Source organism: Mus caroli, unplaced genomic scaffold, assembly GCF_978045245.1.
Source record: "Mus caroli unplaced genomic scaffold, Mus_caroli_1 scaffold_9, whole genome shotgun sequence".
In the NCBI taxonomy this organism is placed as follows: domain Eukaryota; kingdom Metazoa; phylum Chordata; class Mammalia; order Rodentia; family Muridae; genus Mus; species Mus caroli.
This window is the reverse complement of record NW_028227264.1, coordinates 89,723,066-89,746,911: the sequence shown is the minus strand read 5'-3', so window position 1 is coordinate 89,746,911 and position 23,846 is coordinate 89,723,066. Positions and strand designations below refer to the sequence as shown.

The following is a 23,846-nucleotide window of genomic DNA, read 5'->3' as shown; positions in this document are numbered from 1 at the left end:
GCCAACTTTAACAACAAAAATAATAGGAAACAACAATTACTTTTCCTTAATATCTCTTAATATCAATGGACTCAACTCCCCGATAAAAAGACATAGACTAACAAACTGGCTACACAAACAAGAGCCAACATTTTGCTGCTTACAGGAAACTCATCTCAGAGAAAAGGATAGACACTACCTCAGAATGAAAGGCTGGAAAACAATTTTCCAAGCAAATGGCATGAAGAAACAAGCTGGAGTAGCCTTTCTAATATCTGATAAGATTGACTTCCAACCCAAAGTCATTAAAAAAGACAGGGAGGGACACTTCATACTCATCAAAGGTAAAATCCTCCAAGAGGAACTATCAATCCTGAATATCTATGCTCCAAATACAAAGGCAGCCACATTCATTAAAGAAACTTTAGTAAATCTCAAAGCACACATTGCACCTCATACAATAATAGTGGGAGACTTCAACACACCATTTTCACCAATGGACAGATCATGGAAACAGAAACTAAACAGGGACACAGAGAAACTAAGAGAAATTATGAATCAAATGGATCTGGCAGATATCTACAGAACATTCTATCCTAAAACAAAAGGATATACCTTCTTCTCAGCACCTCATGGTACCTTCTCCAAAATTGACCACATAATTGGTCACAAAACAGGCCTCAACAGATACAAAAATATTGAAATTGTCCCATGCATCCTATCAGATCACCATGGACTAAGGCTGATCTTCAATAACAAAATAAATAATAGAAAGCCAACCTTCACATGGAAACTGAACAACACTCTTCTCAATGATACCTTGGTCAAGGAAGGAATAAAGAAAGAAATTAAGGACTTTTAGAGTTCAATGAAAATGAAGCCACAACATACCCAAACTTATGGGACGCAATGAAAGCATTTCTAAGAGGAAAACTCATAGCTCTGAGTGCCTCCAAAAGGAAACTAGAGAGAGCACACATTAGCAGCTTGACAACACACCTAAAAGCACTAGAACAAAAGGAAGCAAATTCACCCAAGAGGAGTAGACGGCAGGAAATAATCAAACTCAGGGGTGAAATCAACCAAGTGGAAACAAGAAAAACTATTCAAAGAATCAACCAATCAAGGAGCTGGTTCTTTGAGAAAATCAACAAGATAGATAAACCCTTAGCCAGACTCACTAGAGGGCACAGGGAAAGCATCCTAATTAACAAAATCAGAAATGAAAAAGGAGACATAACAACAGATCCTGAAGACATCCAAAACACCATCAGATCCTTCTACCAAAGGCTATACTCAACAAAACTGGAGAACCTGGATGAAATGGAGAAGTTCCTAGACAGATACCAGGTACCAAAGTTGAATCAAGATCAGGTTAATGATCTAAACAGCCCTATATCCCCAAAGAAATAGAAGCAGTCATTAATAGTCTCCCAACTAAAAAAAGCCCAGGACCAGATGGGTTTAGTGCAGAGTTCTATCAGACCTTCAAAGAAGATCTAATCCCAGTTCTTCACAAACTATTCCACAAAATAGAAACAGAAGGTACTCTACCCAACTCATTCTATGAAGCCACAATTACTCTGATACCTAAACCACAAAAAGACCCAACAAAGATAGAAAACTTCAGACCAATATCCCTTATGAATATTGATGCAAAAATCCTCAATAAAGTTCTTGCTAACCGAATCCAAGAACACATCAAAACAATCATCCATCCTGACCAAGTAGGTTTCATCCCAGGGATGCAGGGATGGTTCAATATACGGAAATCCATCAACGTAATCCAGTATATAAACAAACTCAAAGACAAAAACCACATGGTCATCTCCTTAGAGGCGGAAAAAGCATTTGACAAGATCCAACACCCATTCATGATAAAAGTCTTGGAAAGATCAGGAATTCAAGGCCCATACCTAAACATGATAAAAGCAATCTACAGCAAACCAGTAGCCAACATCAAAGTAAATGGTCAGAAGCTTGAAGCAATCCCTCTAAAATCAGGGACTAGACAAGGCTGTCCACTTTCTCCATACCTATTCAACATTGTACTTGAAGTCCTAGCCAGAGCAATTCGACAACAAAAGGAGATCAAAGGGATACAAATTGGAAAAGATGAAGTCAAAATATCACTTTTTGCAGATGATATGATAGTATATATAAGTGACCCTAAAAATTCCACCAGAGAACTCCTAAGCCTGATAAACAGCTTCGGTGAAGTAGCTGGATATAAAATTAACTCAAACAAATCAATGGCCTTTCTCTACACAAAGAATAAACAGGCTGAGAAAGAAATTAGGGAAACAACACCCTTCTCAATAGTCACAAATAATATAAAATATCTTGGCGTGACTCTAACTAAGGAAGTGAAAGATCTGTATAATAAAAACTTCAAGTCCCTGAAGAAAGAAATTATAGAAGATCTCAGAAGATGGAAAGATCTCCCATGCTCATGGATTGGCAGGATCAACATTGTAAAAATGGCTATCTTGCCAAAAGCAATCTACAGATTCAATGCAATCCCCATCAAAATTCCAAATCAATTCTTCAACGAATTAGAAAGTGCAATCTGCAAATTCATCTGGAATAACAAAAAACCTAGGATAGCAAAAACTCTTCTCAAGGATAAAAGAACCTCTGGTGGAATCACCATGCCGGACCTAAAGCTCTACTACAGAGCAATTGTGATAAAAACTGCATGGTACTGGTATAGTGACAGACAAATAGACCAATGGAATAGAATTGAAGACCCAGAAATGAACCCACACACCTATGGTCACTTGATCTTCAACAAGGGAGCTAAAAACATCCAGTGGAAGAAAGACAGCATTTTCAACAAATGGTGCTGGCACAACTGGTTGTTAACATGTAGAAGAATGCAAATCGATCCATTCCTATCTCCTTGTACTAAGGTCAAGTCTAAGTGGATCAAGGAACTTCACATAAAACCAGAGACACTGAAACTTATAGAGGAGAAAGTGGGGAAAAGCCTTGAAGATATGGGCACAGGGGAAAAATTCCTGAATAGAACAGTAATGGCTTGTGCTGTAAGATCGAGAATTGACAAGTGGGACCTCATGAAACTACAAAGCTTCTGCAAGGCTAAAGACACCATCAATAAGACAAAAAAACCACCAACAGATTGGGAAAGGATCTTCACCTACCCTAAATCAGATAAGGGACTAATATCCAATATATATAAAGAACTCAAGAAGGTGGACTCCAGAAAGTCAAATAACCCCATTAAAAAATGGGGCTCAGAACTGAACAAAGAATTCTCACCTGAGGAATACCGAATGGCAGAGAAACACCTGAAAAAATGTTCAACATCCTTAATCATCAGGGAAATGCAAATCAAAACAACCCTGAGATTCCACCTCACACCAGTCAGAATGGCTAAGATCAAAAATTCAGGTGACAGCAGATGCTGGCGAGGATGTGGAGAAAGAGGAACACTCCTCCATTGTTGGTGGGATTGCAAGCTTGTACAACCACTCTGGAAATCAGTCTGGCGGTTCCTCAGAAAATTGGACATAGTACTACCGGAGGATCCAGCAATACCTCTCCTGGGCATATATCCAGAAGATGTCCCAACCGGTAAAAAGGACACATGCTCCACTATGTTCATAGCAGCCCTATTTATAATAGCTAGAAGCTGGAAAGAACCCAGATGTCCCTCAACAGAGGAATGGATACAGAAATTATGGTACATTTACACAATGGAGTACTACTCAGCGATTAAAAAGAATGAATTTATGAAATTCCTAGCCAAATGGATGGACCTGGAGGGCATCATCTTGAGTGAAGTAACACAATCACAAAAGAACTCACACAATATGTATTCACTGATAAGTGGATATTAGCCCAAAACTTAGGATACCCAAGATATAAGATACAATTTGCTAAACGCATGAAACTCAAGAAGAATGAAGACCAAAGTGTGGACACTGTGCACCTTCTTAGAATTGGGAACAAAACAACCAGGGAAGGAGTTACAGAGACAAAGTTCGTAGCTGTGATGAAAGGATGGACCATTTAGAGACTGCCGTATCCAGGGATCCATCCCATAATCAGCTTCTAAACGCTGACACCATTGCATACACTAGCAAGATTTTGCTGAAAGGACCCAAATATAGCTGTCTCTTGTGAGACGATGCCGGGGCCTAGCAAACACAGGAGTGGATGTTCACAGTCAGCTATTGGATGTATCACAGGGCTCCCAATGGAGAAGCTAGAGAAAGTACCCAAGGAGCTAAAGGGATCTGCAACCCTATTGTTGGAACAACATGATGTACTAACCAGAACCCCGGAGCTCTTGTCTCTAGCTGCATATGTATTGAAAGATGGCCTAGTCGGCCATCAATGGAAAGAGAGGCCCATTGGACTTGCAAACTTTACATGCCCCAATATAGGGGAATGCCAGGGTCAAAAGAATGGGAATGGGTGGGTAAGGAAGTGGGGGGCGCTATGGGGGACTTTTGGGATAGCATTGGAAATGTAATTGAGGAAAATATGTAATAAAAATATTAAAAATCAAAAAAAAATCATGGAAAAATTCTGTGTCTGATAGTTACAGTACTAGAGTCTGTAGTGATCTGCTTCTGTGGCTTTGGTTCTCAACACCACTTAACTTTCACTGTTCATTCCTACAGCCATTTTATGTTTTCACTCAGGTTGTTGAAGCAAAAACCTATAGTATTAAACATAATTCATTCTCTTTCTTCCGGCACACATTAGTTCAAAACAGCATCTAAATTTGCATTCAAGCTCTGATGCTGAAATCTGTGAAGAGCATGCCTGTGTGCCAGACAGTTTAGTGAACCTTTCTGTTGTCTGTGTTCTTTGAGAGAGAGAGAGAGAGAGAGAGAGAGAGAGAAGTGTTAAAGATTATTTTCTGCAGTCTATGTATATAGATAAAATGAAAGACAACTAACCTACCTGTAGTTAGGTCTATAAAAGTTTAATAAATGTTTCTTTTTCTGCTATCAAACTAAATATCATAGTTAAAGTGTAAAAGATGAAACAAATTCCATAGAAAAAGTAAGAAAATAAGTAGAAATGTTTATATATCACATATCTGTAGAAATGGTCATGAGTACTTGGAGTAGATTTGAGATGGTATCTTTTATTTATTAACACAGATTAGTAGAGATAAGATTTGGTTCCAGAAATGAGAGATAGTCTCTTGAAGCCTTGTTTTATCAGGGTTTTCCAGAGAAAATGAACCAGAAATGTCTAAACATGCAAAGAATGTCTCATGGGGAACTGGATCAGAAGATCATAGAGCCAGAGAGGTCTCAAGATCTGTAGTTATTAACTAGAAACTCAGAGGAGCCAGCATGCAGGTCTACTTTGAGTCCTGAGCACAGAAAACCAAGAAAGCTGTAGGCTAAGTTCTACTACAAAGGCTAATATGTTTCAAATCTGCATAGGGCCAAGATTTCAGCCTAACTCTCGAGTCCAGCAAACACAAATTCTCATTCTCAACCCAACAGTCGGGAGCCCCCATTGTTCAGCCTGTTTGCTCTGTTTAACTCATCCATTGACTGGATGAGTTCCACACATGAGGAAAGACAAATAAATCCCTTTGTTCAGTCAGTCTACCATTCAGATGTTGAGGGCATCTACAAACGACCTCACGGACAAACCCAGAAAAACATTTTGCCAAGTGTGGGCATTCTATGGGCAGTTAAGTTGGCATACATTTAACCACCATAGAAACTACTCAATACTTCACTCATTGTTTGAAAGGAGTGACTCCATACTGAAACATAACTCCATACAAAGCATAAACCTAAAGATCCTTCACTGCTCCTTAAAGTAGTTTAATACAGAATACAAACCACTGGGTTATCAAGGACTGAACTACTTAGAAACCACAAGTATATGTGAGATCTTCATTTTCTGAATCTGTGAGCTGTCCCTTTTGATTTTATACTGCATTGATTTTGGCATCGTTTATCATGTAGACACACTTCTCTTATCCTCTGTGTGAATCCTTTAAGAAAAGTCTTTAAGGAATACTAAGTGAGGCAAGATGGGCAAAGCAAAATCTATGCCCTATGGAACCACCACGCATGTTCTCAACAACTCAGAGAGAGATGATCTGCCTTCTCTAGTTCTCTGTTTACTCTTTCCTGAAAAAAGCAACTGAGTATAGGGTATTCTAGAGAAGATGTTCTCAACCTTCTTAATGCTGCCACCTTTAATATAGTTCCTCATGCTATGGTGACACCCCCCCCATCCATAAAGTTATTTTTGCTGCTACTTCATTATGATAATTTTGCTACTGTTATGAATTATAATTATAATGTAAATAACTAGTATAGAGGGATATCTGATATAGAACCACCAAAGAGATCACAGCCCACAGGCTGAGAACCATTATTCTAGCCTATATATAAAATCTTGGGAAATTAATTTTATCTTAAAAGAACCTTGATATAACATTTATTCAGTTATCTGGTGGATGTTGCAATATAAAGCTCATGACCAAGACAGTTTTCTATGTTCTACCTGCAGTTGGTAGTGAAAATTAAATAAGGTGGGAAAAGTTTGCCTAAGGAAATTGCCAAGTATACCTGGAATTTCAGGAAGAAATGAGACTCTATTCAGATTAAATTACTACATAGTATGGAATTTGGTATAACTGTCATTTTCCTCCACACTGGGAAGCTTAGACATAGTGGAACTTTATTTGATATTTAACAAGAAAAATATCTGATTAATAGAAAATAATCCCTGTGCAGTTTTCTGTCCTTGCATCTGTTACACCATTCTCTGGCGTGTATTGAATAACAGTGCAAGGATACAAAGGACAACACTAGATGCTAAACACCTGACAAGTGAGATTGCGGTTTCTTCCAGTTGGGGACTTAGGGAAGATAGCAAGAGGTAGAAGTTTATCTGAAAGACAAATACTGCAAATTGTAGCTTCTATGTGGAAGATAAAGTGTTGATCGTGTGGAAGTGGAGTTAGATTAGTGGTTATCAGAGGTTTTGCTGGATGATAGGAGAAGGGGAGCAGGTGATTGATGAATACAAAGTGTAGCTGGCATCACCTTAGCTGACGGTCGTTTATTGTATCCTTCAGGAAGCTAGTGGAGAGAATTCTGCACTTTCCCAACAGAAGGAAAAGACACATGTTTGAAAGGATAGTCAATTACCCTCTTTGATCATTATGCACTATATGTATTGAAATATTGTATTGTTACCCAATAATATGCAGTTACTATATTCATAATTTTTCAAATGTTCTATGATGTATCTGTAAACTTTACACAGAAAGAAATGACAGGGAAGGTCATTCTAAGACACAGAAGTGGGAAGAGCAAAAGAAAAAAATAGAAGGGAAATGGGAATATTTGCAGAATTCAGGAAAGTTATTTTTAGAAGAAGTACTAAGAACAGGAGAGACTGTATAAAGAATTCTGGATTAGACAAATCTATGCTGATATCCTGCTATATTTAATCTGTTTCCTCATATATGAAATGATACTTTTATTGTAGTGTTAAAAGGATAAGTGAGACATGTATGTATAAAATTCATTGCATAGTACATAGTAGGTCCTCAATAAAAATTATCTAGGAAAACAAACAGTGGATCCATAGTTAGTTATAGTTATATAACTAAATAACCATATGTAGTTATTTAGTCATATAGTCATCTTCCTCCTGAACTGCTGCCAAGAATGGCAGATACTTCACTTGAACCAGAAGAATGATGAAATGCATAGGAAAAAGAGAGAGATAAAGGAAGGGGGAAGGGAGGGGGAGCGGAAAGGGAGAGAGAGATGGAGGAAGAAAGAGGGGAAGGGAGTAAGTTATAGACTATTTACCCTTGACTTAAGTACTTGAAATGGAGATGTTTGCCATCAGTGTTATTTGGTATAGAAGCCTATACTCATAATGAATATGAATATTCTTCCCACATAATTAAAAGTCAAGCTGGATCCTCTTCAGGCTGTGTATGAATACACACACACACACACATATACATACATACATACATACATACATACATACATATATCACTTCTGGGAAAAAGTTATTAAAAACCACTAGATTCTCTCTGAGATGTGTCTTCTTGGGTTCTCCACCTCTCTGATTGCTTGTACTGAGGAAATAGGAATTCAGCCATACATGAAGAACTGTATCAAACATCAGTGTAGGCTAGTGAAGCTCTGAAGCTATCAGGTCAACCATCCACCAAGAGCTAAAATGTGTTCAGCACAATACAAATCAGCTTGGAAACAAATCCACCAGCCCTCTGTCAAGTCTTGAAATGACTATAGTTCTATCCCATAGGCTGACTGTGTCCTCATGAGAGACCCTCAGCCAGAGGCATAAAAGTTAATCCTCCCTCATTTCCTGATCCAGGGAGATGAAGATGTTTGATGCTTTTACCCACAATTCCTTAGGATAATTTGCTATGCAACAACAATATTAAGTTATAAAATTATGTTATTTGTGCTTCGTATTGGAGTTCAGATGAGTGAGTAAGGGGTCAGGAGTGGGGAATTAGTAGTAAAGCATCCAAAGCAAGGAAAAGAGAATGTGCGCATGGCCAGAACCATAAAAGCATACTGTCGTTTAGGGAGCTACACATTTCTTAGTCTTGTTGGAACCCAGAACGTATGTGTGAAAGCAAATGGAAATGATGTTGGCAAGGTAAGTATTCAGATGAAGAGAGAAAGGTGTATGCAAAACAAAATTAGCTGTTGAAGAATTGGTCAGCCACAGTGCATGTCTAAACACTGGTTTTCCCCAGCCTTTGATCAAATGATGCTTGAATCTATATAAAGGACAGAATAAAAGGCCATAATTACTTTAAAATTTTCTACCTGGAGAGAGTCCTACTCATGTACTATGGGATAGTATAATTGACAAGCAACTTGAATATTGAGTATTTTATCTAATTCAACCTGTTAATAACCTTTGACCCTGGCCATACCAGGAAGTTATAGCAAGCCAGCCACCCCAGTGCTGAAAAGACATGAAAGAGTCCAAGCTCTCAAGAAGGAGCCACATGTAGAGAAGGGTGAGAGCACACACCCTTTCTCCTCAACCACTCTTCTCTCTTCCCATTCCCCAACCTGGAGCAGGAAAAGGGTCACACAGCTTAACAAATCCAGAGTTATACTCTCACTGGTACTCGCCAATGAGATATAAAAAGGACAGGAGTAAGAGAGAAGTTCATGTGTCCTGTGGGCTCTCTATCCAGAAGGATCTCAAGAACTTGGGGAGAATTCGGGTAGTGTCAATAGGATTTATTGCCTTGGCGATATTTTGTGTTCTAAGCCCTATTGACTTTGAGTCCTATTTGAGTTCATGAGCTTTCCATTAGTTATTGTCAACAATTTCCTTTTCTCTACCTCATCTCGATGGTCCCTTATAATCATCTTCCACATCTTTTATCTCAATCCAAAAATGGTATAAGCACCTAGCCTGACCAGGCAACACCCTAGCATAATCTTTCCAGGCCCAAATACCAACCAAGTCAGCAACTCATCCCAGTAAAGAAGAAAAATTAACTTGCTAAAACTTCAGATAAAACTTAAACAGATGTTGGAGAAAAAGTAACCTTTCTAGAAGTTAGTCTATTGTATACAATATAATGTATTGAATATTATTACAGCATTCAATATTCATGTAAGAAATGAATGTAATGCCATCAGATTCCGTTATACTTTATACTGATGCAGATAAACTTTACTTACATTTATTATTTAACATCCAAGTCTTGCTTTCTACCCCAAGCCTGCCATAATTTGGAAAACTTCAGAATCTTCGAAGGTAACCAATCATCTTTAGCCCACAAAGGTTTTGATTGTTCTTCATGTGACTTTATTTCTATTCAGGTTGCCATGACTAAAGTCAACTCATGAGCATCTATATAAACAATTACTGCAAATAGGCATTTAGTGTGAAAATGTCATTGGATAGACACAATATTCAATCGCTTCTGCTCTCTTGTGCCCCTCCACCACAGGATACCTACTATTTAATCCTAGAATGACCTCCAACCCATGTACTAATGCTGTCTCTTCCATCAGCTCCACTGGATTCTCATGTGCTTGTTTCTTCATTTTAGACATGATGACCAATCATTTTGTAACTCTCTAGTCAATAATTACATTCACTCTTGTTATTTTTATAAAATACACCAAAAAGTAAAAGCACTATTGTGTGCAACTGATGCCTTAGTTCACAATCAGATTGAAGATTTGTTCCCCTGACTACTAGTGATGTTGCTGTCAGATGATTTATAGCTGTTGGCTTCAGGACCAGATTGCCTCGGTGAGAACTGACTTTCCTGTTTCTGTGAACAGCCTATCTTCAGTGCCTGACCTGAACAAGCATACAAATGTTGGAACGACTTTTAAGGGTTACAGAAGTTTGAGTTCCCCAGGGATATTGTGGATGACACATTGAAAGTGCATCGTCTTAACATCTTTTTCCCTTCAATAAATATTGCTTCCAAGAGCACCCACTAAATCTATATGCTAATGGCCATCTCAAAGTCTACCTCTAGGTGAATGCATCCTGGATTTAACCTAATCCAATTGCCCTCAATGGTCCTTTTTGCATTTCAAACAACAACAAAACAAAACAAAACTAAACCCCCAAAGCAAAAACAGGTACTTAGTGCAGAGAAAAGCATACTATTGTGAAAATCAGGTTAACAATGTAATATGCTCTCACAGACTGTCCATGCCTTGAAAAATAATTGGACTCTAAACTACTCACTGGTACTTAACCAAAAGAATAAATCAATAAATGTATAAACCTTCTTAATTAAATGTCTGTTCAATCTTTCTGTAGGAGTGTATTTTTTGTATAGATTTGATTAATATAAAATACAATATTAAACAATATGATAAATATAATAATATGTGTGCTGCCTGATTCCTTTTAAGATTCCTTTTTATTGTGTGTTCTTTCAGGAATTCACATGAAAACATGGGAAAATCATCTGGATTCTCTGTGTATATCATATCCACATCATTTCCTTATGAAAATGGAAGTCCATGTATATCTGTCATGCTGTGTTAGTCATATTCAAGGTCCACATTATGCCTCTGCTCCATTCTCCCGTCCATTCTGCTTCCTGTTTTCTAAGGAAGTTAGATTTTAGTTTCTCCATTAAACATGGTGTAATTTCCCAAACCAGAGTGGTTCCTAGTACAAAAGATTAGGACTCCTTTCCTGTATGGGTTCATCTGCCCTCTCTTCCTCTGTGTGATGCTTCATTACCAAGCTGAACAAAGATGGCTGCAAGTCTGATACGATCATATTAAAGTATAGTAGAGGGACACCACTTCCTGACATAGTTTAAGAGTTTAATGAGTCAAATCTGTATAAAAGGTTAGTATCTGACCTACCCATTGACATGAGTGGGCTTAGATCAGTAAGGACCTACCTACTTCCTGGGAAGTGGAACACTATGATCTGAATGCTTGTGTTCCTTCATTGTTTTGTTGAAATTCTAATTCCTAAAGAGTAGGAATTAGGCTATGTTTTAGGTGACTAAGGCATGAGGATAAAGCCCATCCTATGAATGGTGTTAGAGTCCTCCCAAAAGTGACCCCAGAAAGATCCCTTGTCCCTTCCATCAGGTGAACTCCCATTGTGAAAAACAAAACAAAACAAAACAAAACAAACAAAAAAACCATCCATGAGGAAGCAAACCCCCAACCAAATCCAATTTGCCAGTGCCTGGATATTGGATTCCCTTGATATTGGAGGTAATTTGAGGTTATCTTCTAACTCTCAATATAAGATGCAAATTTCTGTTGTTTCAAAGACAATCTCTCTAGGGTATGGTAATTTTTTTTGTTATAGGTCTGAATAGCCTGAATTTCCATCACTTCAATAAAGACAGAATATGAACAAAGAAGTATGCATTTAAATGTATTCCTTGTCACCCATTTTCCTTCTAGCCTCTTCCTCTCTCTCACTTTCTGATCTTCATTTCCATAAGGCTCTTCATGGTCTGCTCCCTTTTACCTCTCCATCCTTTTCCCACATACTTTTTTCCCCTTGGGTGATGTGAGGATGGAGGTAATTTGAGGTTATCTTCTAACCAGCATCAAATCAAGAATTATGTAGTTAAGAAGGACACCCATAGCCCAACTTGTGAGAGACTAGAAGGAGAGAAGGGCATGATGAGGAATAAGGATGAAGTTAGGCATAAATTAGGTGAAGTCTGTTCTGTCTCAATAGCAACACCTGTTACAGGCTGCAATCTCTTCAGTGACCCCAGCTGGGCAGATCACGGATTCTGTCAAGTCTACATACATTGTGGCTGCTTTGTTTCAAAGCCACCATCATGACCTAGAGTAGGGGACATTTCAGAAGGAATCAATCTCAATTACTGAATAGTCAAAGTTTTATAAACGTAGATTTTCATGTATTTTAAGCAATATAGTTCATGTTGCCTAATTAATATCTATATTTATACAGAACTAATGAAAACAAAACTTAAAATATTGAAAAATTAGCAAAGTTAAATGTTCAACTATAATGTTTAAATTTAAGTGATCTTATTAATGACTGTTTTATTTTATGTTCTGCCAAATAGTTTATCATATAAATAAAATTTTAAAATGAAAATGGAGATAGGAAAGTGAAAGAAGAAGGGGCTAGAAGGACGGTGGGTAATGAGGAATGAATTTAAATGTATATTTCTTCTTTCACAATGAAGTAGTAGAAAGCTTAGGAGATCTAGTGAACACTCATGGTTTTATCTTTTTTATTATCCTTTTAATTATTTAAAACAATTTTACCTTAACACTTTTATGCTTAACAATCATATTCTTCCCCTTCTGCAGGTCCTTCCAGATTCCCTCCCCCTCTCTACCCACCCAACTTTAAGTTCTTTCTCAACAAACAAACAAAATGCCCAATAAAACAACCCCCCCAACAGGCATAATAGAGTATTTATTTTAATGCATATTGCAACATATGAATGACATATTACTAAGTGTATATATATGTATATATATATATATATGTACACATACAATATTGTTTTGAGATGTTTGTTAATTAAATATGTCTTAAATATTTTATGGAGCTAATAATGGTTTTGTTTCTAAAATTCTAGAAAATTCTGTGAAAATCAACAACTAAAACAGATATTTAAATATAGGTGACTGAGTTCCTATTGCTAGAAGTTCACATATATTTTATGGATCTTATATTTTGGCATAAAATGCCCCTCAATTGGTTTCTTCTATTATACATATATTTTTCTTGAAATATTGTTAGATTCTGTAAGTTGTGCAGATAGCCATGAAAGGAACTCACATGTACTATAAGAGGAGTAAACGCCTGTGGGATTACACTTATTTAGATGTACTTTACGGAATGCTATATTGCATTTCTCACACTTCCATGAATCAGATGGAATGGTCCCAGGATTTCCAGAAGGCAAACTGGAAGGCAAATGTGCGATTTCATTCTCAACCAACTTTCCTTTATGTACTTACACCAGGAGAGCTTGCAGCAAAGATGTCTGTTTTTCCTATCCTAGAAAATCATCCTATGCCAGTCATTCCATGTTCAAACTGTTACACTCATTCTTCCTTATTGAAGCTTCTCTTTCTGGGTAATATCACTAAACAAGGAAGCTAGTCTTCAGTCCCTTTCTTACAGATGCTTCCAAATACCATTAACCCTAATACCACCACGGTCTTTTAAATTTATTTCCCATTTATATTAGCTAAGTTTTCCAGATTTAGAAAATCAGCCATATAATTTCCATAAAATTGGGGGTATTGTTTAAAAAACCTTGATGGAATTTTTGCTATTGATAAAGTACTGTTTCACCACTGGACACAAAGAAATATATTCATGCAAAGGCATAGAATTATTATAAAGTCTGAGTTTCAATTAAAAAGCTGCGTACAAAAATGTACCATAGTCTTGGTTTTAGTCATTTAAAGAATACATTGAATAAACAGTCCTGAAAGCCAGTATTTATTCATGACTGATGAGTATAAATTATTTTTAATTTATAATATTTTCCTATTTCTCAGAGATTCTTCAATCAGCATATGTCAATTCAATCCATTCGTGTTTGCTTCATACATCAGCCACATTTATGAAACAGTGCTGTAAGAATATTTAAAATTTGAGTTTTATCCTGCCAGAAACTATTGTCCTGCCTCTTTGTCATGAGTCTGGAGACACTTAAATAAGAGGAGCTGTTTGCACATGTAATAATAATGGACTTCCTATCACTTTAAAGTCAAAAATAGCAAAGTAATTGGCATATGCATACCAAAAGATTTTACTATTCCAGTGATGAATGAGGCAGCCAATCAAATGGAAAAAAATAATCTTTACAGAATGAATAATATTCATTCTGACAAGGGTTCAATATCCATACAGAGAGTAGCAAGGGGAGGAGGACAATTTTAAAAAGAGACATGGAACTAAACAGAGTTCTCAAAAGATAAAATAACAATGGCTAAGGAATAGTTTTAAAATGCTCAACATCCTTAGACATCAGGGGAAAGCAAATTAAAACTACTTTGATGTTTTCATCTTACCCCAGTTGAATGGCTAAGATCCAAAAAAATCAAATGATGTCAGATTCTAGCATGGATGTGGTTTGAAATGGGAAATACTTATTTTCTGGCAACAGGAGTGCACAGTGGTGCAGCCACTATGGAAATCAGTGTGCAGTTTTTTTTTTTTTGGTTGTTTTTTTTTTTTTTAAAAAAAAAAAAAAAAAAACTAGAACAAAAGTCTTACCCCATGATCCACCTATACCATTTTTGGGCATATACCCCAAAGATATACATCTTACTTCAGAGCTGCTGGCTCATTCATCTTTCATTGCTCTCTGTTTATAATACCCAGGAAATGGAAAAGAAATCTGCCACTAATGGATGAATAATAAGACAGTGGTACACTTATGCAATGTAATGTTATTCAGCTATTAAGAAAAAGTACTTAGGTAAATGGGTGGTACTATACATTAGCATTCTGAGTGAAGTGACCCAAAGGCAGAAAGACAAACTTCACGTATTTCTCCCACTTACAGATGCAGTTTCCAATCTTTAGACCTGTTTCTGATTCATTTGGAGTACGCATTAAATCATGAAACTAGCATGGGGATATGGAAGTGTTTTTTTCAAGAAAAGGAAGAAAGGAAATAGAGATATAAAGGGAGAAAGGGGAAATAAGAGTACAGATAGGGTTAAATGAGGGTAGATAATGGAAGGGCAAGGTAGAGAGGGGAATATTGGGGGAAGGGCATAACCACCACCAAAGACCCAAAGACATCAGAGGAGAAGCAACTATTGCAGAAGCTTCCTAAAATATAAACATGTGCACACAAAAGGGAGCTCAAGTGGAGCTACACTATAATAACACAACAGTGCCCCTAACTAGACACCACAGGCTAACAAAGAACACAGTGCCAAGAATGCATTGTCTCTTCTGAGGATATTGGAAGTGAAGTCCAACCTCTAATCAGTATAGGTTTTTGCCAACACACTTAGCTCACAGAATTCGATGGTAAGATTCTAGTAATAACTAGCTAGTAATAACTTGGAAGTCTTGTGCTGGCTATGCATTATTCCAGAGGAGAAAAGTAATCTTCAGTCTTATCTAGATATTAACACTGTGAGCTACAAGAATGATTAGCCTGGCAAGATATACCTACTAGTGCATTAGTGGCATAACTGTTATATGAATAACAACCACTGTCTGATGAGATTTAAGGCCCATTCCTCAGGATAAAACTCTCATACCTGACACCATTACTAGGGCCAAGAACCTGTGTCTAGGCAGGTCATGGGCCTTGTAAGACAGCCTACTTACTGCTCTGCTGAAGGTATAGAGTATCAAATTGACTCCTAAAGATTTACTTTCTCATAGATCAGTACATCTCTCTATTTCATCCGTGAAGCTTCTATTTTTAGTAGATGATGATTAACACAGAGACCCTCAACTGGTCAAAGAATGACTGTCAGAACCAGAGACACTGGATGACTACAATGAAATGGTATTTTCCAGACACACGGGGAGGTTGTACATATGAGCTCCTAGCAACTGTGATACCATGAATATAACCCATGCAAGCTCAAGCTAGACAAAATCCCAGCATAGAGAGTGATGTGGTCAAGAAGTCTCACTCCCAGCTGATGAGTTAGTTATGGGTAACTGGTAGGGTCAATAACTTGTTTTATCAAGGGTATGGCCTCTGGTAGATGGAAAAAGCACCAATGCATGCCCACAAACCATAGAGTATATATCCAGCACTAACTACACTTGATGGGTTTTAAATACTGAGGACACAAAGTTTGGTGGATGTGGAATGAGGGATGGATCTAGGAGGAGTTGAGGTAATTGAAGTTGAATAGAATCAACACATGATGTATGAAATTCTCAAAGGACTAATAAAATATTTTTTAATAAAATACAGCTTTATCTAAAATTCACACAGTTTAGATGTTGCTGATACAGTTGGACTTTTCTATTCCTTGCCCAGGCCAAACAGAGTGCAGACACACAGAGTCAATGCCCCATCAGCTGAAATAGATTCACAACTTGGAAGCATACAGAGACTAGTGCATCCATGTCCACCAGGAAGAAGCCTGGATTATACCTCAGAGCCAGGCTAGATTGCAAGAGACCAGAAAATACGTAAAAGCAGAGTCAAATCCCTCTCCACTAAGAGGACCGATTGTATATCTCATTAACTTGCTTAAACTGAAATGATTTTTCACGGATTTTTAGATGGCTGGGATATCTTTGCAATGGCGAGGCAAATATTATTTAGTCCTAAGGCATTTACCAATAAATTACTTGAATCAGTGTGGTAATAATCATGTTTCAGATGTAATAATCATGTTTTCACTGGAGAGTAAGCCTACAAAACATCAGGTCATAAAATTCCAAAGTAACATAGTTTACTTCTTGGAATAATCTCCTAAGTTTTGGCCGCAGTTTTATTTGTTTATTAAGGTTTGGTAAACCGATCCTATTACCATCACTATATTGAGTTATGTGTGGCAATTAGTATTTTACAGAAAATTACACATTTTGCTTATGTCTATCCATTTTAATAAAATAATCCATTATACCATTTCTATCGTTATAATCACTTCCGAGGCTTTGATTGTATATCATTTGACTTCATGCCAATTATTTGTATTTTCTTTTCTCTTGGTCAGTCTTGCTAGAGCTAGAGCCCTTTCAAATACAAGTTAGTATTTTAATTGAATTTATTTTAGTCCCTTATTTTGAAATGCATTCCTTCTCTGTCTCAAAACTTATGAGTAAGATTTCCGGAAGAATGGTGGCTTAGCTGCATTTTTCTATTTACCACAACCCATCTGCCTAGTGAAAAACATACAGTTCTTGTGCCAATGTACTCAAAAGGAAGAAGAAAGAAGTGGTTAAGTTAATTAAGATATCTGTTACATCACAAAATTCATATCCTAACTAGTACATGGGGCAAAAGTGGTGTTAAATGTCTTAGCTGGGTAAATATTTGATATCTACTTTTCATACACTAGAGAAATAGATACTTTAAAATGGAGATGTGAAAAAGAAGATAGCCATTTTAGTATAATAGCATATTGTAAAAGAAAATTCCAAATGAGTAAAGAGGAAATATTATTAGCAATTAAATGAGGCCAGAAAAATAAAACAGTAAGAAAATAAATACTTAAATAGATAGATAACCTAAAAAGATGAAACCTAGAGATGAAAAAAAAAATTAAGAGAAGCACATTAGTTGTTTGGCTAATCATAAAAGGAACTTTCCCAAGTAAAAATAAAGATGCTTTGGAAATCAATTTGGTGGTTTCTCAGAAAACTGGGAATAGTTATACCTCAAAACTGAGCTATAACACTCCTGGGCAGATACACAAAAGATGCCCCACCATACCACAGGGACTTGCTCAACAATGTTTCCAGAGACTGGACACAACCTAAATGCCCCTCAATGGAAGAATAGATAAAGAAAATGTGGTATCTACAAAATGAAATATAATTTTGTTGTGTTAGGTGATTAAAGCTACTAAATTGCCCAGCCACTGAGCAGTGCCAGCTTCTCTCTACCGTTGCCAAAGTTTTGGATTCTCAAATGAAAGATACATATACAGAGCTTTATATTCAAATATGTCTTAAATAGCTCAATGGCTGGGCCACTCCCAAATTTACATGTTGTTAAAGCCTCCCCTTCAATACTCCTGAGTTATTACTCATGTGAATCTATATTTCATCTTTGTTACCATAGACCCAATGTGGGGCTCCCTGGGGCCGCTCTTCCCTGACTCTGACATGATGGGTTTGTCTCTCTTCTGCAGCTCTCAAGCTTGAATCTTATTCCTTCCCCAGCATCAAGCTTCTCTTTCTTCCTCTGCCCCCTTGCCTACAAATCCTAAAGTCCTGCCTCTGTCCCACTGCCCATCAGCAACTTTGTTTACCAACTCCTCAGGGTTTTACATTCAGGATTCTCATGTAAATTTGGAAACCCAGTTAACCTAATATAAGTATTAAACCAAATCTACAACATTTCTCCTTTTTCATCCATTAAAAAAGCCTTTCCCCTCAGATGTACATTGAACATAGTTATAACAGTTATGTAAACTATAAGGTATGTTATATACTAATAATGTCCAGTCTATCAATTTTGTCAATTTAGGTACATTAACATCTCTCCTAACTTAAAGAGTTTATAATTTTATACCTGAATTCTATTGTGATTTTTAACTTGCATTACCATCTAAAAAAAATCTTTTAAATATCCATCATCTTCCTCAATGTTAAACAATGTAGGTTTAATTATGAGACTATAACTAGTCTTCATCTCCATCAGAGATCCAAGAACAATTAGGAGGTGGGGAGAACTGGTTTCTCAGCTGAGCTCACCTGGGCCATGTGGTTCTTCCCCAAGCCGCACAGGTTCGGAGCTAAAACATGCAAAATTGACCCACATCATTCTGGGGTTTAGGACTAGGACACACTCAAGTCAACCCAGGGACACAGGTGACAGACTAAAGATTCAGCAAGATGCTCTCTCTGGGCCACTACAGAGAGCTTGAGCCACAATTACTAAGAGCTCCTACTGGGATAAGGCAAAGGAAACAGGCCGAAATAAGATAAAAATAATCTAAATTACCATTTTTAAGGACAGAGGGAGAATGAATAAAAATTGATTTAATTACTTTTAAAGATTAAAAAAAAGAAAAAAATGCTTTAAAAGTTTTTTGTTTTTTTTTAAAGGTCTATGCCAGGGCAGCAGCTGGGTTAAATGTGGGATACACAGAAATTCTGAGATTACTTAGCCTAATAGGACAAATTAACAGCCTGAAAATATTCTTATACAGTAAGTAGAAAGGAATATAATTAAAGTTAAATGTGGGGAATTGCAGGCTGTTCTCCAGTCAAGCTGAGGTCTGAACCCTGATGGTCATAATTCACCATGACACTTCCCTCATGCTCCTGGAACTCTGGCCCCTGCCTAAGGTACTACCTCCCACAGCCCCCACAAAAGAAGCATGGTCAGTAGTCATGTAGACAATGGCCCAAGATTCTGACCTTCAGGCTAAACTCCTCTCCAGTTACCTAGCAATAGTAAAGACCATAAAAAGGGGTGTTCAGCCCCCACCTCGCTCTTTTACTCTTATGCTATTACTTTTTACCCTTCACTCTCCCCTCTCTTTGTCTTCTCTCCTCTCTCCTTCTCTTTGTCTTCTCCTCTCCTCTCTCCCTCTTTCTCTTTCTTTCCTCTTCTCTCTCTCTCTCTCTCTCTCTCTCTCTCTCTCTCTCTCTCTCTCTCTCTCTCTCTCTCTCTCTCACCTTCTCTCTTTCTCCCTGCATTTCTATAATAAAGCTCTTAAACCATAGTCTCTGCTCCATCAAGATCTGCTGAGCACTCTGGTCAGTGTTGCGAACTTCTTCCCTAATCCCTCTCTCCTATAACCCTGGGGCTATAGGGTGTTGCCTCTGGGTCCCAGGTTGGGGGCTGCCCCTTTTCCACCCCCTGCCTGAGTGGGTCAGAGGCTTAGATGCCCACATCAGTCCATTCACAAAACCTTAAAATTTGTCTTGTCTACAAGATGTGCTGGGACAAAGATGGATCAGGGACTGAGGAAACAGCCAACCAATGACTGCCCCAACTTGAGACCCATCTCATGTGAGAGAGCCATCCCCTGACGCTATTAATGATACTCTGCTATGCTTGTAGGCAGGAACCTAGCATAGCAGTCTCCTGAGAGGCTTCATCCAGCAGCTGATGAAGGCAAATGCAAACACACACAGCCAAACATCAGTCAGAGTTCAGGGTCTCTTATGAAAGAATCGGGGATAGATGAAGCAGAAATTTCTGGTTTCTTTAACAACTCAGTTATGTCACATGATATTTTTCTGGAAGCTGTCTTGTAGAGGGCATGTAATGTTTTGCTAAAAACAGATGAGAGGCAAGATAATGTTTAGAGGAAATATAAATAGAACCCCAGAGTGAGAGGATGCTCTTGCATTGCAATGCCACATAATACTTCGCTTCTTCACTGGTCTTCGCTGGTCTTCACTTCATGGAGAGAAACTCGTCAAAGAACTTCTCATTGGATTCTAGCTAGTTCTGTCCACTTCTGATTACTCATGCCAATTTGGTGGAGCCTCGCTGTTTCTGCTGGATTGTGACACCCCTACTGATTCGTGTTTGATGTTTGTTGTTGAACTGGACTTCTGGTATCCTGACAATAAAGAGTGGAATTGCCCCCAAGCAACTACTTCTAAACAGGAACACAACAGCCCTTTCCTATTAACCTTTTCCCTCTACCTCTGGACAATGGACCAGAAAGGATCTAAGCCTACAGATAGAAGTAGGCAAGCTGGAGGAGTTAAGAACACCACAAGAAGACACACAGAGTCAACTCACCTAGGACTATGGGAGCTCACAAAGACTGGAGCACCATCCAGGGAGCATAGAGGAGCTGGACCTAGGTCCTCTATATATCTGTAGCAAATGTACAGTTTGGTCTTCATGTGGGTCACCTAACAAGCAGAGCAGGGCTGTCTCGGTCTCTGATCTCTGTTGTTGGATCCCTTTCTCGCTACCTGGACTGCCTGGTTGGGCCTTAGTGGCAGAGGATATGCCTAGTTCTTCTGTGACTGATCTCCCAGGGTGGGTTGATATCCAAGGTAGGCTCCCCTTTTCTGAGAAGGGGAGGGGACAAAAGTAGGGGAAGGGACTTGTAAGAGTAGGACTGGAAGAAGAGGAGGGAGGGGGACTGTTTTGGGGATACAAAGTGAATAAAAATAAATTATTCATAAAAAGTTTTAAATTAAAAATAAAGTTTCAAGCATTAGATTAGGTTTTTGTATGAAAAGCTGTATGTTACTTTGAAGAATCACAGCTGAAATACAGTGATAAAGAAAGGGTGGAAGTAGCAAATGCTGGCAATTGTGTGCAGTGGAAGGAACCCTTGAACACTGCTGATCTGAATGTAGAACCAACAGCATGGTAGTGCCTCAAAAATCACAGATACCCTACAATCATCCAATGTCACTACAAAGCATAGACAGCCAAAGCAGAGGAAGCAGTGCATCAGAGGCACAGCTATGGTGATGTTTTTATTCTCAGCACCATCAACAGTAATATAATCTAAGTGTCGATCAATTGAAGAATAGACAAAAAAATGAGCACTACCTATAATTCATCTAGAAATATAAAAGTAAAGTTTCTGGGTGTTTTCATCATAAAGAAATGATAAAGATTCAGTGAGAGAGAGAGAGAGAGAGAGAGAGAGAGAGAGAGAGAGAGACCCTGTGTCAAAACTGTAATAATAGTGTGGAGGGCAACAGAGAAAGACATCTAACATTAGGCTGTGACTCCCTCCGCAAAGTCACAGACTAACAAAACTCAAGTGCAGCAAGGGAAACTTCTTTTCCAGTTGTTGATCATGTGAGGCCAAGAACTCCCTAAAACAATATAGTCTATTGTCATTTTTCTTGGTCACAATCTCTAAGTTGAAGGGAAGAGTCTGTTTCTGAAGATAGCACACACCTTGGACAAGACTTAGAGGACTAGAGCTGGATCTGACTTGGAAGCTCCATCCTTGAAGACTAGCTCCGTGGTACCTCGAGGGGCTATAGAAGCTGCCAATGGAGAAAAGCAATCAGTAGCCCAACTAGCTTTAATATCATAGCAATGATCAGTATGGCAAGATATCACTAAGGGTACAAAAGTGACATTTATATTCTGGGGACAAACAACAACTATCAAATCAGACGTAAGCCTTACTTAACAGTAGGGATTCCATGTCTAGAAGAATAAACCTGTTCTACTACCATGGCTGATGAGGCCTCAAACTCTAGTGAAGAATCCATTTTCCTAATCTAACATAATTTCTAACTGCCTTCCAAATACTTACTGCTCTACCCAAAGATAAGTGTAGCTCTCACCCCTTATCAAAGAAACTTCTTTTGACAGCAGTGGGAGACCATTAGAGAAAGCCAGACCTGACCAAAAAGCAGAGACTATCTGACTGTCAGGAACTCAGATCCAGTTGATAAATCTACAATATGGCTACCACATCTAAGGCTCAGATAATATCACAGAGGAGGGGATGGAAAAAAATGTTAGATCCAGGGGATAAAGAGAATGTCTGTGAGATGGTATTTTCTACACATAGTACAGAAACTGTGACATGAAAACTCAACTTTCTTGCCTAAACAAACCTGAAAAATGCCACCACCCATTGACATGGCAATGTGACGGGGGAACTTCACAAGGCCCTATCCCTAGATGAAAAGCTATAGGCAAGTAAAGGCTGCTGGAAGAGGGCTAATCAGTCTTCTCCAGGGATGAGCTCTCCATTGGTTATCCAACTGCAAACAGTCAACCCTTAAAAAGTATACATATGAGCAGCACGGCAGTGTCTCAGCAGGTTGTATTTATGAATATATTATATTATATATGTAACAATAATAATTGAATACTAAGAGGTTGTAAATTTGAGATAGGGTCACAAGAGTACAGGTAGAAGGAAGGATGAAAGGGAAAAATGATATAAATATAGTCGTTCCATATAAAATTCTCAAAAATAAATAGGTAAGTAAAAATACTTTTAAAATTTTAGTGACTGGATATGGCAGTCTCTAGATGGTCCCATATCCAGGGATCCATCCCATAATCAGCCTCCAAACGCTGACACCATTGCATACACTAGCAAGATTTTGCTGAAAGGACCCTGATATAGCTGTCTCTTGTGAGACTATGCCAGGGCCTAGCAAACACAGAAGTGGATGCTCACAGTCAGCTATTAGATGGATCACAGGGCCCCCAATGGAGGAGCTAGAGAAAGTACCCAAGGAGCTAAAGGAATCTGCAACCCTATAGGTGGAACAACAATATGAACTAACCAGTACCCCCCAAGCTCTTATCTCTAGCTGTATATGTTTCAGAAGATGGTCTAGTTGGCCATCACTGGAAAGAGAGGCCCATTGGACATGCAAACTTTATATGCCCCAGTACAGGGGAATGCCAGGGCCAAAAAGTGGGAGTGGGTGGGTAGGGGAGTGGGGGGGGAGGGTATGGGGGACTTTTGGGATAGCATTGGAAATGTAAATGAGGAAAATACCTAATAAAAATATTAAAAAAATATTCTAGTGACTGGTCCAACTTGGGATCTATCCCTTAGATGGGCCACCAAACTCTGACACTATTACTGATGCTGTGTTGTGCTTGCAGACAGGAGCCTAGCATGGCTGTCCTGAAACGTTCTACCAGAAGCTGACTGAGACAGATGCTGATACTCATAACCAAACATTGGACTAAGGTTGGGGACCCCTATGGAAGAGTTAGGGGTAGGATTAAAGGAGCTGAAGTGGATGGC

At 38.2% G+C, this 23,846-nt stretch overlaps 1 protein-coding gene across 6 annotated transcripts in view; it reads right to left on the bottom strand.

The window, feature by feature from the left end:
- Anks1b (ankyrin repeat and sterile alpha motif domain containing 1B) overlaps positions 1-23,846 on the bottom strand; it is a 1,085,844-nt gene that overhangs the window by 683,347 nt on the left and 378,651 nt on the right. The window lies entirely within an intron of this gene.